Genomic DNA, 16,568 nt, shown 5'->3' with positions numbered 1-16,568 from the left:
TCTAAAATGTTAAAGTTCTCGTGGAAGTTATTTAGGGCTGCATAAAAATTAGTTCTGTCATTAAATGAGTTTGGGAAACATTATTGAAGTCAAGAAGTAGCAGCTACTCTTAGGGCTCTGCAGGGATTCCTCAGGACTTCCCACTTCCATGCTGGAGCTGACGTCCCACTGCCTGTGCTGAAAGTGCCCAGAATTCACCCACTTCTGGAGCAAAACCCTTCCAATGAGTCACAGCAGTTGTTATATAAATCCAGAGCTTTCCTGCCCCTCAGATGGAATAGATCTAAGGTAGAGATTCTAACCTGTGTCCCAGCATTTCTCTGTGGAATTAAGCTCCAGTTGCCCTCAGTACCTGCTGACTTGATAACACACCCTTGATTGCTTGTCTTTTCTTCCTTTTTCACTTTTCTATTCCCTACCCTTGTTTTCTGCACCTCCTCCAAATACCACTAGCATTTGGATCCTCTTCTCATGATGTGCTTCTGGGGGAATCCCAAACTAAGACAATAGAATAGCATCCTTTATGGAAATTCACAATTACTTTTGCATATTAAAGACTTGGAGAAGTCCAGAAACAGTAACTCACTGACATTTTGCAGATTTTTAGTCTTCCAGCCTTCCTTACATCATCTGTCAAAAGAGGAGTTTTGATCAGATTAGTGGTTTTCAATCATTTTTTATCAATTATAAACCTTTAAAGACTGAAATATGTGGAATTGCACATTACAAAGTATATATTTTTCATACGTATATGTATAAAATTAATTTATGCATGTAATTCATAGCACTAGCTTATTATAAATAAATCAATGAGAACAATCTGGCTATTTGGAATAACACCTGAACTTTAAAACTGGGATTGTAAACAGCAATTGAAGTTTTTAATCAGTCTCATCATTGAATTTAGTTTCATATTTTATTTGGTTTGACAATGTTGGAATATTACAATTAAATACTTAAAGTAGTACCAGTGTTTAAATGGTCTGTTTTGCAATTTCAGAAGTATTTTCAATTGAACTGAATCAATACCTTGAAAGAGGTGGTAGAAACTGTTAACAACAAAGTTAAATCAATGCCAGAGTATATGAACTGTCATACACCATCACTGGTGAGCTTCCAATTAAGAGTAAGTTCACGCTCATGTGCCTAAGTCAGTCATATTCACTTCTTTTAAAGGGATATATGTTTCTAATATTCTTTATATCATCAAGAAATATTTAAAATAGTAATTTATATGCCTTATATATTTTAGTGCCTTTTCTTGTTAGAAATTCAAAAATTTTCCACCAATCAGTTTTACAGATATTTATGCTTAGCATATTATAGTCAAAGACTTAGTTTGTGTCATTCCCCATAACATATCTGTAGTTGTAAGTATTATGACATTATAACCCTAACATGCCAAACTGAACTCGTTCCACTTACTAAAGCTATCAGGTGGTGGAATCACATTGTGTTTGGAATATGCTTAGTGAGGTTTATTTTATAAACAAACACTCATGTGCATTTTCATTTGAAATAATCATATAATAAATATGCTTATTTTGATTAACATACCTAGTTAAGTTCCCTGCGAAATGTGAATTATACTACTCTAGGCCATTAGAATCACAGATAATTCCCAAACTAGAAAATATAAAGAGAACATTTATTTGTGTGGCTTGTCCAACTGTATTTGAATATCCTGGCATACAGCATCAGGTCTCATCTACACAACACATAGTTGAATATATTTTAGTAAGTTTTTTTTGTTTTTTGTTTTTTTTTTTTGAGACAAAGTCTTACTCTGTCACCCAGGCTGGAGTGCAATGATGCAGTCTCGGCTCACTGCAACCTCTGCCTCCCGGGTTCAAGCAATTCTCCTGCCTCAGCCTCCTGAGTAGCTGGGATTACAGGTGCACGCCAGCATGCCTGGCTAATTTTTGTATTTTTAGTAGAGGCGGGGTTTCACCATGTTGGTCAGGCTGGTCTCGAACTCCTGACCTCATGAATCCACCCACCTCAGCTTCCCAAAGTGCTGGGATTACAGGCGGGAGCCACTGTGCCCAGCTTTTAGTAACCATTTTAATAGAAGCTGTAGCTCCTGTGTGTCACATCATTTTTCAGATTGATGTTATATTAAAAATGGGACTAAATGCTTAAAATTTGTTTCCATTTTGTCTGTGTGCAGTGTTTTTACAAAGTAACAAATCTATCTTTTCTTCTATGAAGTTATATAAAAATGAGCAAGGAAAGCTCTGCAATACCTTTTATCTTTGGCCAATTGATTTGTAAAGAAATGCACTAATGGGGGACTTTACTTCTCATGTACCTTCTTTTTTATCTGAATTTTATTTTTCACATAAGGATACAAATTTTATTATTCAGCTCTGTGCCGTCATAACATGCTTTGGAACGCCAACAGAGCAGGCTTTAGTAAACTACCTTGACCACCTCAGTGTTGCTTCTCTATGTGTATTTTTTATTCCTTTTTTTTTTTTTTTTTTTTTTTTTTACTCTGGATGATTCTTTAAGTGCATTTTCATTGTCAGATTTTAATTTTGTGTGTCAGCAAAGGCACATCCTCAAAGCTTGGCCTCCACAGGAAGCATTTTAAGATTCTCTTCCTTATAAGAAATTACAAATGAAATTAAAAATCAAGATTTCTTCAGTTCTCTCCTTCATTAGAAAAATTGTTAATTATTTTAGAGATAGGATCTTGCTCTATTGCCCAAGCTCGAGTGCAGTGGTGTCATCACAACTTACTGTGGGCTCCAACTACCAGGCTCAAGCGGTTCTCCTGCCTCCGCCTCCCAAGGTGCTAGGATTACAGTAGCCTGCCAAGCTAATTTTTTTCTTTTTTTTGTAGAAACAGGGTTTCCCTATGTTGCCCAGACTGGTTTTGAACTTCTGGCCTCAAGCAGTCCTAACACCTTGGCCTCCCAAAGCACTGAGATTGCAGATATGAGCCACTGAGCCCGGCCCCACCTTCATTTTTATTATTCAGAGATAGTGTTTGTTAAGGGACCAGATATAGAAGATTTTGCCCCAGGCTTGTCATCTATGAAATAAAATTAGTACTGCTCTCTCAAATCAAATATGGAGAGGATAAAATAAATGCCTTGCAATGCCCTTTGAAGACACAAAGGAACCAAATCTAATGTTTAATTATGATGTTTGTAAACTAGAAGGACAGAGATGTCTAGGTTGTTGGGAGAATTAGCAAAAATTATTTAGTACCAATTAAAGTAACAGAACTCTGAAATAAAATTTATGTGTTTATAATGTGTATTCAGCACATATTTATTATTTATGCCATGCACTGTCTAGGCTCTAAAACTACAATTGAGAACAAGATAATCACCCTCTCTTTCCTTCTCAGATCTTACAGTTTTCGGTGTTACAATAAGGAAGTACAAGGTGGTATGGGAGTAAATCATGGGAAAAACTCACACGGTCTACCTGGTAAAGGGAAGACCATGTTAGTTTATTTTAAGCTCGTTAGAATATTTATGCCATGAAATTTCATCCACAGTAATTGGGATCCATATGTTAGAAGCAATTTTCTCAGGTTTAAGGAAACCATCACTTACAGGTCATGCATCTTGGTAGAGTCAATGGTTTTGAAGTCACCACTGTGTCTGAGTTTACGTATGTCATTAAGTTAAAGCTAAGTTCTACATTTAGAACTGATATAGGTTCTAGTTACTTTTGGTGCGAAAGTAATTGTGGTTTTTGCCATAATTAAAATGGCAAAACCGTAATTACTTTTGCACCAACCTCATAATATTATTGACTCTTAGAGAGAGCTTAGACCTTCAGTTTCAAATGCAGACCTGAATTATTATCTGCTTCATTCACACTCTAGAAATGGATGATTGTGAAATAACTGCAATTGTACTAAAATAGTCACAATGGAATTAGAGAGCTGCTGAATAATAGTTTTAGTACATTAATGTCTTTACTTCCTCCTCCGAAGCCAAATAGGCTTTCTTATAATGTGTTGATTCAGGTTTAGGATAGCCAGAATGTTATGAATGAGAAAACTGGATCTGGAAAGAAGTCTTCAGTACATATTTAATCTGCCTGATACTGGTAGTAACTTTTTCTCTCACTTTATTAACAAGGATATGTAATAACATATCTTACCTTTCTCCCTCCAATTCCTAAACTCGTAATTTCAGACTTAGGTCTTAGTATTCCTGAATGTGTCACTAATCACTTTTCTGAAAAGCCTCACAGTACTTCTAATTTATGAAAGAGATAGTGCGGGTTTTCTGATGGGCTGCTTTAAGCTGCTGGGGTGTGGTTTTTGTATTGCTGTTCCAAGGGAAGAGAGGCAGAAAAAAGGGAGTGGGTGAGAAACCCAAGGCTCCTTTTCCCCTACCTTGGGTTTTTCCTGGGGCCAGGCTTGTATGTGAGACATGTTAAAGCTCAACTTTTAGGTCTTTTTGTTATTGTTATAAAAATTTGCATATGGTCCTGTTAGAAAAGGAAGAACAAGGAAAAATAAGCAGATGAAAAACAGGTCCGAGGGTAAAGACATTTTCAAGTATTTCTGAGATCAGTCACTCTACTTCCTGTGTTTTACAGATAGGGAAACTCAACCCAACATATTTATTCTTGAAATCAGAAACCAAATAAAAAGTTTTTTGTTGTTTATTTTGAACTAACAATAAACTTTTCCTTCCTTTTTCCCCTTTGCTGAAAACATTAGAAAAATCATTTGTTGAATTAATCTAACCTTGGGTAAATAGCTGTGTGACTCTCCCATGATGTGTGATGTCTAGGAGTCTTAACATTTTCTAGGTCTCTAATTCATGCAACGAATATTTCTAAGTGTGTATGTGAGGGTGGGTGGGTGGATGTTAGTGGTGATAACCACACACATGTATTTAGAATATCCAAGATGCATTTAGCCCTAAGCAATTCCTTCTTCACCTAGTTTCTAAACCCATGTGTATTTCAAGAGAATCTTAATCCATATGTTCCTGATTTACTTTCACTAAGTCATCTGCATGTTGTTGGTAAGAGTCCTTTGATGTCTAAGAAGACTTATGAGCAATTTTTATGGCCTCTCTGGGCCTTTGTTCTTTCAAGAGGCAAGATGTGCTTTGCTTGCATGGATGGCACTCTTAGTGTAACAATCCAAAAGTTCCCTAAAATTTGGAAAGAAGACAGAGGGAATCCTAATCTTGACCAAAGGCCCATTCTTTTTCTCAAGGCCAAAACTTTAGAGAAAAGGTCTCATCTGACTCAGGAGAGGAATATGCTGTCATAATTCCAGCATCACTTTTCTTTGTGCTTTGATCCTTCTGTGTTGACACAAAGTGATTCCTCTTGGCTTTTTGGGAGGGATAGTTTATTAAAATATTATTTTGTGCTTACGATCCCTTCATTTATTTTTCTTTCCTCACTTCGCATGGGGGACCAGGCCCTTAATAGTCCCCTGCCTCAGAGAATTTTTGTTTTGTTTTATTTTGTTTGTTTTTGTTTTTGGTAGGGTTGAGAGCAGAATCTTAAACTTATTAAAGTCATTACCCCATTTAATGTGTAATTAGCCGTGAAAGTATGGAGAAAGAGAGGGAGTTGTTTTTTAAGGCAGGGAGTCCAGGAAGGGTCATCCTTTTGGCTGAGATGGCAAAAGAGAATAATAGGTCCATTTGGAATGGGGTACATATGCCACTTCTGGCAAAGTCCTGGAGAGGTGACAAAATCTCAGAAGTGATGACCAATGGAAACACTGGGAGTTGTACCCTGAGTTTAGGAGTTCCAAATGTGGTCCGGTTTCCTATATTCCATGCAAGGTGGAGAATCAGCTAAGCTGCCTGTGACCTACAGGAACCTTATGGACTGGCTCACTGGGCATCTCAGGAGGGACCAGTGTGAACAGTGTGAGAATTCCCTTATCAGGGATACCCTGGTGCTACACAACACCTTGGGACCTCTCCTCCTTGTAGGAGTAATAATGACTAACACTGAATTTTCTTCAGTACAGTAGAATGAAGCTGTTATCAGATTGAATTTGACAAAGAAAATGCGGACATGTGACATACCTGAGTCTGTAATAAGATTTATTTGTGCTACACTCACTTGTATGTGTGTATTTATGTATTTATTTACTTGAGTCAGGGTCTTGCTTTGTTGCCCAGACTGGAGTGCAGTGGCACGATCACACCTCACTGCAGCCTGAATCTTCCAGGCTCAAGTGATTTTCTCATCTCAGCCCCCCTTGTAGCTGGGACTGCAGGCCACCATGCTCGGGTGTTTTTTTTTTTCTTTCTGTCTTTTCTTTGTTTTTCTTTTTCAGCAGAGACAAGGTCTTGCTATGTTGTCCAGGCTGGTCTTGAACCCCTGAGCTCAAGTAATTCTCCCATCTCAGCTTCCCAAAGTACTAGGATTACAGGTGCGAGCTGCCACACCCAGCTCTTTTTATTTTTGAATACTATAAATATCAGTCCATCTCCTAGGTGATATTGTCAGGCTTTGGACTGGGGGAGGTGGTCAATGATATAAAAGAAGCTTCCCTCCTGCCTTCAAGTTACTTATAACCCAGTCATAAACAGAGGCAAGGCTGTCACACTGATTTTTGTCAACTTTTATGAAATGCCTTAATAAATTCTAAGCACCATACTAATTGCTTTAACGGATAATGTCATTTAATCTTTGCAATAATTCTGCAAGACAGAAACTTTTATTCTCATTTTACAGATAAGGAAGTTGAGGTTTAGAAAGAGGGCAGCTTCCCAAATATCATGCAGCTGGTGAATGATCAAGCCAGGACCTGATCTGAGTCAATTTGATTCTGGTTTCTGTGCTCTTAATCCCAATTTTATACCGCTTTTGATAAGCTGTAAACTAGTTCATATAATTAAATGTGGCGGAGGGTGGGAAGAGGGAGTGAGCAAGTTCAAAAAGAAGAGTTTAGTGAAGGCTGGAGTGACCAGGGATGGGCTCATGAGGAGATGAGGTTTAAAATGAGTCATAGAATAGTAAGCTTGGAATATAACTTGAACACTGTCTAATTTGTTCACTGACCTTTACAGATATGGAAACTGAGCCCTCACACATGGACCAAATTCTGCCAAGCAGAGGATAAAGGCAGAACAACATGATTGAAGGTATGGAGGTGGGGTTGATTACAGCATAGTCATTTTTACAGTAAGAAATCAAGCCAGAACACAACAGAAAGTGATTTGGGCATAGATGTAAGTTACAGTCAACTCTGTAGGACAATGTGGTGTGCAGAAATTGTAGAGATCTGTGACTTGTAGGCCATAGCCCTGGACATTATCTCAAAATATGTTTCCGACCTTAGTGTCTTGAGTGTTTGTCAAAAATATTTATTTCTGGATCCCACGATATATCTAGGTCAGAAATTTTATCTTGATAGAAGTTGGTTTTTGGCATTTTTCACAGGCCCTCCACTCCAGCATCCTAGTGATTCAGATATTCACTGAAGATTAAAAACTATTGCTGTAGACAGTGGGGTCAGGTACATGGCAGTCACAGGAGATTCTGGGACAGAGAACAGGCCTATGAGAACTTACCATGTGGTAGAACATGGATTTGAGACTATCGTGATCAGCCCAGATATGGATGTCAGTTAGGATACAGCACAGGGCTTATGGTCTTGGGAACAGCCTAGTGTCTAAGAGAACAAATGGAAACAGCTGAATAAAGCTTCATTTGGAAAAAAAAAAAAGAAAAACTAATAGACTTGGTGACCAGATAGATTAGAGTGTTCAAATCATTTACTAGTCCTGTCATCTGTACCTCATAAATAGTTCACAGCTGCTACTAGCTTTCTCCATTCTCTCATCTCAGGCCTACCTTACTGCTGCTGTCTTTGCTATTTTCCCTAACTTAATTCTTGTCTGCTGCCCCTGCCCTCATCTATTCCTCACTGTTGGGAGAGTGACGATTGTGAAATGCAAAACCTGCCATGTGACTGGTCTGCTTAAAAGTGTTTAACGCTTTTCTGTTGCTCTCAGAATAGCTTAAACTTCCTTAAAAAGCATACAGGGCCCTTCATGGTTTGTCTTTTATTACTTCTGAACTCCTTTTTCTCTTGCCACTCCTTGTACCTCTTGGTCTCAGCTATGCTAAACTTGGATATCCTTTTCACAACTCTGAATCTTTGCACATGCTCTGCTCTCTGTTTCTGGAACACTGTTCCCCTTCTCTCTTCTCTAGTTAACTTAGATTTCAAATCCTCCTGTAAGACTTCCTTGACAACCACCCTGCTCCAGATGGGTTTAGGACCTCCTCCTTTGTGTTCCCATTGCACTCTGTTTTTTCACCTAATGTACAAGCTCCTTGAGGGAAGGCCATGTCTTATTGACGGTTGTAACCTGGTACCTAATATGGTGTCTGGACCATATAGGTCCACATGAAATGTTTGTTCAATGAATGAACAAATGAGTAATCAAAAGAGAAGGAGGAGCCAAGGATTTCACGCCCCATTAACTGAAGGAATGATGATGTCAGAGCTCTTACTCATCTCTTCAACAAATTCTACCTTAGTCTTAAAGAAAATACAGGATCCTTTTCTTTGTTAGGGCAAAAACAGTAGTGACAATAACTTCAAAACCTGAACTACTTTAACTGTACCTGTTTCCCGAGCACTTAGAAGTCGACAGCTGTTCCAATCAGAGGAGTAATGGTCAGATTGTGTATGACAAGACTGAACCTAGTATGTATCAATTCTGTCTTGGATATATCATGTTAAGACAGAGGACTACCCAGTTTTTCATTAAACAGCAGGTTTTTGCTACTTAAAAAGAACCTTTTTTTCCACTGGGAGAGGGTAAGGCAGGGAACAGGATGCCTTGATCCTGGGAAGAAGCAGCAACCTACTTTGTGTGTTGACTTTCTGTTTGTGAGATATATAGTCAGCATTTCTAATGAATCTGCTCGAAGCGGCTGGAATATTATGATTTATAGCACCTTCCCACTCTCTATCATAGCATTTTATTAGATGGATGGGAAGCTGGTAGTAATGAGGTTAGGAATGAGAAAACATCCATCAAGCCCTGCTACATCTTCTCAGGAAAGACAACACACTATCTCATATGTCACAGGCAGTGATCTAGGTCACGATGATATAAAATGCATGATTAAAACCAAGCATTTGACACTAGATAATAGGCATCTAGTTAAAAAATAGCTCTAGTGTTCCTGACTTTTAATTAAACCCAACTCGTAAATATGCACTGTGGTAAATATACTGCAGAATGGGCCTTGTTTATATTCCACCACATAACAATTACCTCCAGAATGGGTGCTTTATTTCACTACATGGTGTTATTAGTCAGGCGATGGACTGAAATACAAATGTTAAGCCAGTGATGTCAGACAGGCATGCCAGAGCAGAATCATCCACCGACTCCTGCTGTCCCCTCCCACCTTCCTTGTTTTCATGCCTCCTTCCCTCTCCAGTATCCTTTCACCCTCTCTACAAAGTTATCAATTTAAAATGAAACACATTTAGTCATTTCCAGCAATCTCTCACCATACCTTCGATTGCATCAGTGATAACTGGAAGAGAGAAGATGTTTTAAATGCATAACCATGGCATTCAGTAAATCTGTCCTATTAACAGGTTTATTCTTTGACAGAGGATTCATTTCTGAGAAAGTTTTAAAGATATCAAATATGGAACTAATTACTAATACTAATATAAATGCTAATGTAAAATTAGATGATGAGGGGGTGGGAAACAGGCTAATAAAGCAGTCTAAAATTTTTTTATTAAGTTCTTAGAAATTCTTGACTGATAGAATGGACCATGAACAGAACACTGGTGTAGGATCTCTGTCTCTCTGTGTCTCTCTCTCTCTCTCTCTCTCATCTATCTTTTAGAGGAGGGATCTTGCTCTGTTTCCCAGGCTGATATGAACTCCTGGGCTCAAGCAGTCCTTCTGCCTTAGCCTCTAAAGTAGCTGGGACTACACACATGTACCACTGTGCCAAGCCAGGCTCTAGATTTAACTCTAACATTAATTGATCATTTGACATTTATCTTGTCTGAAGATGAAACTTTGGTGAGTTTTCAAATTTGAAAAATGAGGGGATTAGTTAGGACCTTTTCTAATATCTCTTCCCTTTTAGTGTCTATGAATCTGTTAAATCAGTGTGTCCAAACTTCAATGTCGTACAGATCTCTTTGGGATCTTGTTAAGATGCAGATTTTGATTCAGCAGGTCTGAGATGGGACTTGAGATTCTGCATTTCTGACGGCCTCCCAGGAAATGCTGATGCCATTGGTCCACAGACTACACTTTGAGTAGCCAGTTAGTTGTTAAAATACAAGGATTATTTTTCACTGTTGCAACTTTTAAACTTCTGGGTCTTTCTTTTTCTCTCTCTCCAGTGTAATTACTTATTATTTGTGTAACGTCCATAGAACAACTACCTTCTTTAAATGGTATGTTAGAACTGCTATCTTTTGGCTAGCTATATTAAGATCATTTCTGAATATATGATTACCCTCATGAAGTTCAGTTCAATTTAGTTAATATTTCTCAAGTGTCACGATCTAATTTAGTAACCTATCCCTGTGATCAGACAACTCTCCGTAAAAGCAATTTCTCATCCCTTTAGATCCAACATGTTCACATTTAAGCTCGTTTATCTTTCTCTGATTTCAAAGGAGATGAGGAACAGCTCATCACCTGTGGAAGTCATGTGTCCTAAATTGGCATGGACAGACCATGTGCCTTACGGCAAGAAAATTCTGTGAATAAACAGGAAGCCAACCAGCCAGGCCTGTCCCCTAAGACTTGTGTCTTCCCAGAACGGAGGAGCAAATGGTTTCATACCCAGGATAGTCAGGCTGTTAACCAGCCACAAACAGCTGTGTCTGGGCTGTTCTGTGCTGCCTGTGTGCACTTGGAATAAGGAGAGTGTATTCTCTTCTTAGGCTGCTATGAAGAACTACTGGAGAATGGGTGATTTATAAAGGAAAGAGGTTTAATTGACTCACAGTTCTGCATGGCTGGGGAGGCCTCAGGAAACTTACATTCATGTCAGAAGGCACCTCTTCACAGGGTGGCAGGAGAGCAAATGAGAGCCAAGTGAAGAGGGAAGCCCCTGGTGAAACCATCTGATCTTGTGAGAACTTACTATCACAGGAATAGGATGGGGGAAACCGCCCCCAAGATTCAATTACCTCCCACCAGGTCCCTCCCATGACTCCTGGGGATTATGGAAACCACAATTCAAGAGGAGGTTTGGGTGGAGACACAGCCAAACCACATCAGAGAGTTTCTTCCTGCGTGAGATTTAACTTATTATTTTATTTCTTTCTAATGTGAAGATTACACCTCTATTCTCCTTGCCTTTATTTTCATTCAGTTTTGATGTGATTGCTGTAATTATGTGTCAGCTATTACCAAGCACATTCTAATTACTCCATTTTTTTGCTAGGATTGCTGGTACTACATACCCTTTTGTTCATTAGTGAACTCTGAGGAGACTTCCTTGCACATGTCATGCTTTAGAGACAGTCTGATTTTACTTGATGAGTGATACTCAAAAGCACTATTATTTCGAACCAATTCACAAAATTAACATGTGATTTCAATTGGATTTTCCTAATGCAGTACAGCATTTTCCATTGCTAAATGTGTTATTGCTAGGAAAAAAAATATCAATGTCATTATTTAACAAGAGTACCAAAAAGAAAGAAAGCAGTTATGAATCAATGTTGTGCTTTCAACTCTTAAAGATAGGAACCATGGTTTTTTAAATTCTCTTTTTTGTTTTCTTTTCTTTTCTTTTTTTTTTTTTTTGAGGCAGAGTCTCACTTTGTTGCCCAGACTGGAGTGCAGTGGCACAGTCTTGGCTCACTGCAATCTCTACCTACCAGGTTCAAGTGATTTTCCTGCGTCAGCCTCCCAGGTAGCTGGGATTACAGGCATGTGCCATCACACTCAGTTAATTTTTGTATTTTTAGTAGAGACAGGGTGTCACCATGTTGGCCAGGCTGATCTCGAACTCTTGACCTCAGGTGATCCACCCGCCTTGGCCTCCCAAAGTCAGCTGAGATTACAGGCATGAGCCACCGCACCCAGCCAAATTTTCTTTTCTTTTTTTTTTTAAAGATAATTCTGAGTTCTTTATTGTTCTCAAACATGCCTTCTACATGTACCTTCTTGGAGATGTCTCAAAAACTTTCTTTTATAACATACACAGCCCTGGTCCAGCACAGAATTTCACTGACATCTAGTCATTCCCCAACTGTCTGGATTATGCTTTTTAAAAAACTTTTAAGTTCAAAGGTACATGTGCAGGTTTGTTATACAGGTAAATTCATGTCACAGGGGTTTGTAGTATAGATTATTTAATAATGCAGGTATTAAGCCTAGTACCCATTAGTTATTTTTCCTGGTCCTCTCCCTCTTCCCCTCTTCCACCCTCAGGTAGGCCTCAGTGTCTGTGTTCCCCTCTATGTGTCCATGTGTTCTCATCATTTAGCTCCCACTTATAAGTGAGAACATGTGGCATTTGGTTTTCTGTTCTTGCATTAGTTTGCTATGGCTAATGGCCTCCAGCTCCATCCATGTTTTTGCAAAGGACATGATCTTGTTCTTTTTATAGCTGCGTAGTATCCATGTAACCAAAAAGCACTTGTACCCCAAAAGCTATTGAAATTTAAAAAATACTTTGAAAAGAAGGAAAAAATTAAAACATTTTTCAAAATAATAGAAAAAATAGTAAAGTACAATTTACAAAATTAAAAACTCATGTAACTGTACAACATGAAGAATAAGCCTAATGTAAAATCCTATGGACTTTAGTTCATAATGTATCACTTTTGGTTCATCAGTTGTAACAAGTATACCATATTAATGGAAGATGTTAATTGTATGGAAAACTGTGTATGGGGTGCGTGTTGTGGGAGGTGGGAGAGTAAATGAGGGTGGAAGACAAAGGTGTTATTGGGAGTTTCCCAAACTTTCTGCTCTTTTTTTTTCTGTAAACCTACAACTGCCTAAAAGTCAAGTTTATTATCTTTACAAATATATAAACTATCACGATCCACACAACATTTATTACAAATTGTCCCATTCTTGAATATAGATTGCTGAACTGTTTTCCATTTTACACAAAGAACTTTGCAAATTCAGCTTCAATTTCCATTTTTGATTGAAAAACATCAGTACCTAATCACCTTTCCAGAAATTCTCAGGTAGCCAGCATGCTTCCAAAATCTTCTCAACTCTTTAGAATCTTCCCGAGTCCTTCCCCACATCATTCTTCATGTTTCAGCAACCTTATACTTCTTTTAGTACCCCAAACACAACAGGTTCTATACCATCTTGGCATAGTTTGTAATTTTTCTCTTCATTTTCTTCAAATAGCTGGTTCTTTCTGATTTTCCAGGTCTGGATTTCACTGTTACCCCGTGATAAGGTCTTCCAAGACCTTTCAATCTAAATTTGAGTTCCCCTGAGCCCTGTATCCCCACCCCAAATATTTTCTATTATTGTATTTTGTTGCCTTCATACCACTTACCACAATTTTAAATTACTTTTTTATTTTCTTACTTATTCACCATTGTTCTTGCCCACTAGACTATAAGATCCCTAAGAGCCTGGAACCGTATATTTTGTTCATTAGTAATTACCCAGCACCCTGAGCAGTGCTAGGCACAGAGTAGAAGCTCAGCAATGGGGCAATTGATGGAGAAAATTATTTCAATGTAAGATATGTAGGAGATAAAATAGTAAAAGTATATGTCATTAGTCACCTTTTTTGGTAATTAATTTGACAAACTTAATAAAATGGACAGTTTTCTTAAGGAAAATGTGAAGTGCTAAAAATAATGTAAGAGGGAACAGAAAATTTGAATATTCACAAAATAAATTAAGAAGGTTGTTAAAGAACTAACTCTGAAGAAAATACCAGGTAAAGAATATTTTAAGGATAATTTTCCCCAAACCTTCAAGGAAAAAAGCAATTTCTGTATTATTTTAAATGTTACTAAGCGTAGGAAAAGATGAATTGATCCCCAATTCAAATTTTATGAATAAAAAATATAGCCAGTTCTCTTAAGAACAAAGATTCAAAAATCCTAAATAAATAATAGTAATTCCAATATAGACTGTATTAAAATAATCTGCTATTAATATTTTATTAAGTTTAGAAAAAGATGAATTGTTCCCCAGTTCATTTTATGAATTGCAAAAATAGCTAGCTTACTTAGGAATAAAGATTCAAAACCCCTAAATAAATAATATCGACTGAAATACAACATTATATTAAAATACTAATACATTGTGCACATGCTGACTTTATCTGAGACTTGCAAAGAAATTGTAAAAGTAAAAAATTTATTAAAACAATTCATCATATTAAGAGATCATAGAAAGAAAAATTTTGTGATCATCTCAGTGTATGCTAAAAGGCATTTGTGAAATTCAATTTCAATGTATGAAGAAAATGTTTTGTGAAACAGTAATAGAAGGATATATATTTGGTATGAAGGAAAGTATTCTAAACCTAATGCAAATATTTAAACTAACTGTAAAAAACTAAAGGAAGAGTAGAGTAATATTTGAAAGTACATTTTACCCCATAAGTCTCAATTTCCTTACCTGTAAGATAGAAATAAAAAACAGAATCTATTTTATAGGGTTGTGGTGAAGATTATATAAAGTTTGTAAATAGCTTAGCACAGTACCTCGCACATAACAGACATTAAATTTGCATTTATTTTCCCTATTTATTATTAAAATACTGAGGGTAATTTCATTTTCAATAAGTATATAGACGCTTAAGGCAATTTAAAAGGAAAGGAGTGAAGCAAGATGGTCAGAAAAGAGTATTATACTTGATTTTGGGTTGTGAGAGCCCAGAATAGTGAAGCTAAGGAGGGAGGGACTTGGATTTAGAAGTTCACATTCCCAAACCTTGACACTGAATGACCTCATACTAAATCCATAAGCTGGGAAATGCTGAGGCCAGTTGACTAGACAAGAGGAACTATCATGGGAGTTACTCTGAGAAAGAACCAAAACACTGAATGTATTTCGCTTACCTAATCAAGCCAAACAAAGTATGTGTCTGGAGTCCTCACCTGGCCAGACTTTTTGAGAATCAAAATCATGTTGTCTGTGCCTTGAGACCTTGCTTGATAGTCATTTAGTTATAGGTTGAGGTAGTTTTGTGCCAATTTGGTGGTTTAAAATATCATACTCCATTTGATTCCGTTTTCTAGGGAAGATGCTTTTGTGATATATCCCAGCATGCTGATGACCCCAAGGAAGACCACTGGATACCTAGCAAGGTAAGAAAGAGAATAGTTTCTGTTCCGAGATTTTTAGGTTTGAGACTGGCCTAGGTAGGCCACGTTGGGCTGGGGATGCTGGAGAGTTATCATCCCTGTGACAAATATATGCCTACTAATAATGCAGGTCAATACTATTATTTAGTTTTGTCTTAGAATGTTTAGTCAGTAATATAATACAAGAAATGGAAACTGTAAAAGTAATCATGTAATTCTTACTTATTATTTATAATTATGGATTATTAATTATATATTAGAAATATAATTATTTTTAATTTGTAGGATTGGTTACCTGGAAAAACTAAAAGAATTGATTGTAAGGCCCTGAGGTCTAATAGTAGAAATAGAGTTCAATAAGGGAATTCTCATATATAAGAATTCATAGAGTTCTTACAGATAGCAATAACTATCAAAAATATAAAGGAAAAAATGCCTTTCAGAATAACAACATAAATTTATTTAAGTGAAACTTGGGAGATCTCTTTTTAAAAAGTGCAAAACATTTAGTAAAGGACAAAAGAATTAAGTAGTTATCTACCCTATTCTCAGGTAGGAAGAATCAGGATTTAAAGATACCAGAGTGCCCTCAATTTATATCAGTTATGTACGGTCAATAGTGTAGTGCATTTTTGGTTCTACCTGATGAAATGATTTTGCAGTTATATAATATGATGAGCTATAATAACAGCTATAACATCAATATAGAGAGGATAAGAGGTTTAATATATGCACTACCAAATATTAAAGTAAGTGATAAATATGCAGTCAAAATAGTGTGTCAACATTAGATCTATTAACAGAATAAAATCTAGTAATTGACACATATATATGTTAAAAACTGTATAGTAAGCAGAGGCTGGGTGTGGTGGCTCACACCTGTAATCCCAGCACTTTGGGAGGCTGAGGTGGCCAGATCATTTGCGACCAGGAGTTTGAGACCAGCCTGGCCAACATGTCAATACCCCATCTCTACTAAAAACACAAAAATTAGCCAGATGTGGTGGCGGGAGGTGGAGGTTGCAGTGAGCTAAGATCATGCCACTGCACTCCAGCCTGGGCAACAGACTGAGACTGTCTCCCTTCAGAAAACCCCCAAAAATAAACAAAAAAAAGTGTATAGTAAGCAGAAATTATATTTAAAAAGGTACTGGAGATTTGGCTAATTAGTAATGACAACATAAGAAACAAATCAAACCATACTTTACATTAATATGATGAAATAACATTTAAATTTCAGAGAGTTTATATATGTAAATATTAAAAATTAGATTACAAAGGTTACATTATAACCTTT

The 16,568-nt window shown here is 37.1% G+C and overlaps 1 long non-coding RNA gene across 1 annotated transcript in view; it reads left to right on the top strand.

Moving 5' to 3' along the window:
• The window catches only part of LOC103878459, a 291,089-nt gene extending 274,932 nt beyond the window's left edge, over window positions 1–16,157 (top strand). Inside the window, exons 2-3 of the long non-coding RNA XR_002517670.2 lie at window positions 7,026–7,100; window positions 15,206–16,157. This is a non-coding gene — a long non-coding RNA (uncharacterized LOC103878459). The remainder of the gene's footprint in view (window positions 1–7,025; window positions 7,101–15,205) is intronic.
• The last annotated feature ends 411 nt before the right edge of the window (window positions 16,158–16,568 follow it).

Source organism: Papio anubis, chromosome 13, assembly GCF_008728515.1.
Source record: "Papio anubis isolate 15944 chromosome 13, Panubis1.0, whole genome shotgun sequence".
In the NCBI taxonomy this organism is placed as follows: domain Eukaryota; kingdom Metazoa; phylum Chordata; class Mammalia; order Primates; family Cercopithecidae; genus Papio; species Papio anubis.
This window is presented reverse-complemented; position numbering and strand designations above follow the sequence as displayed.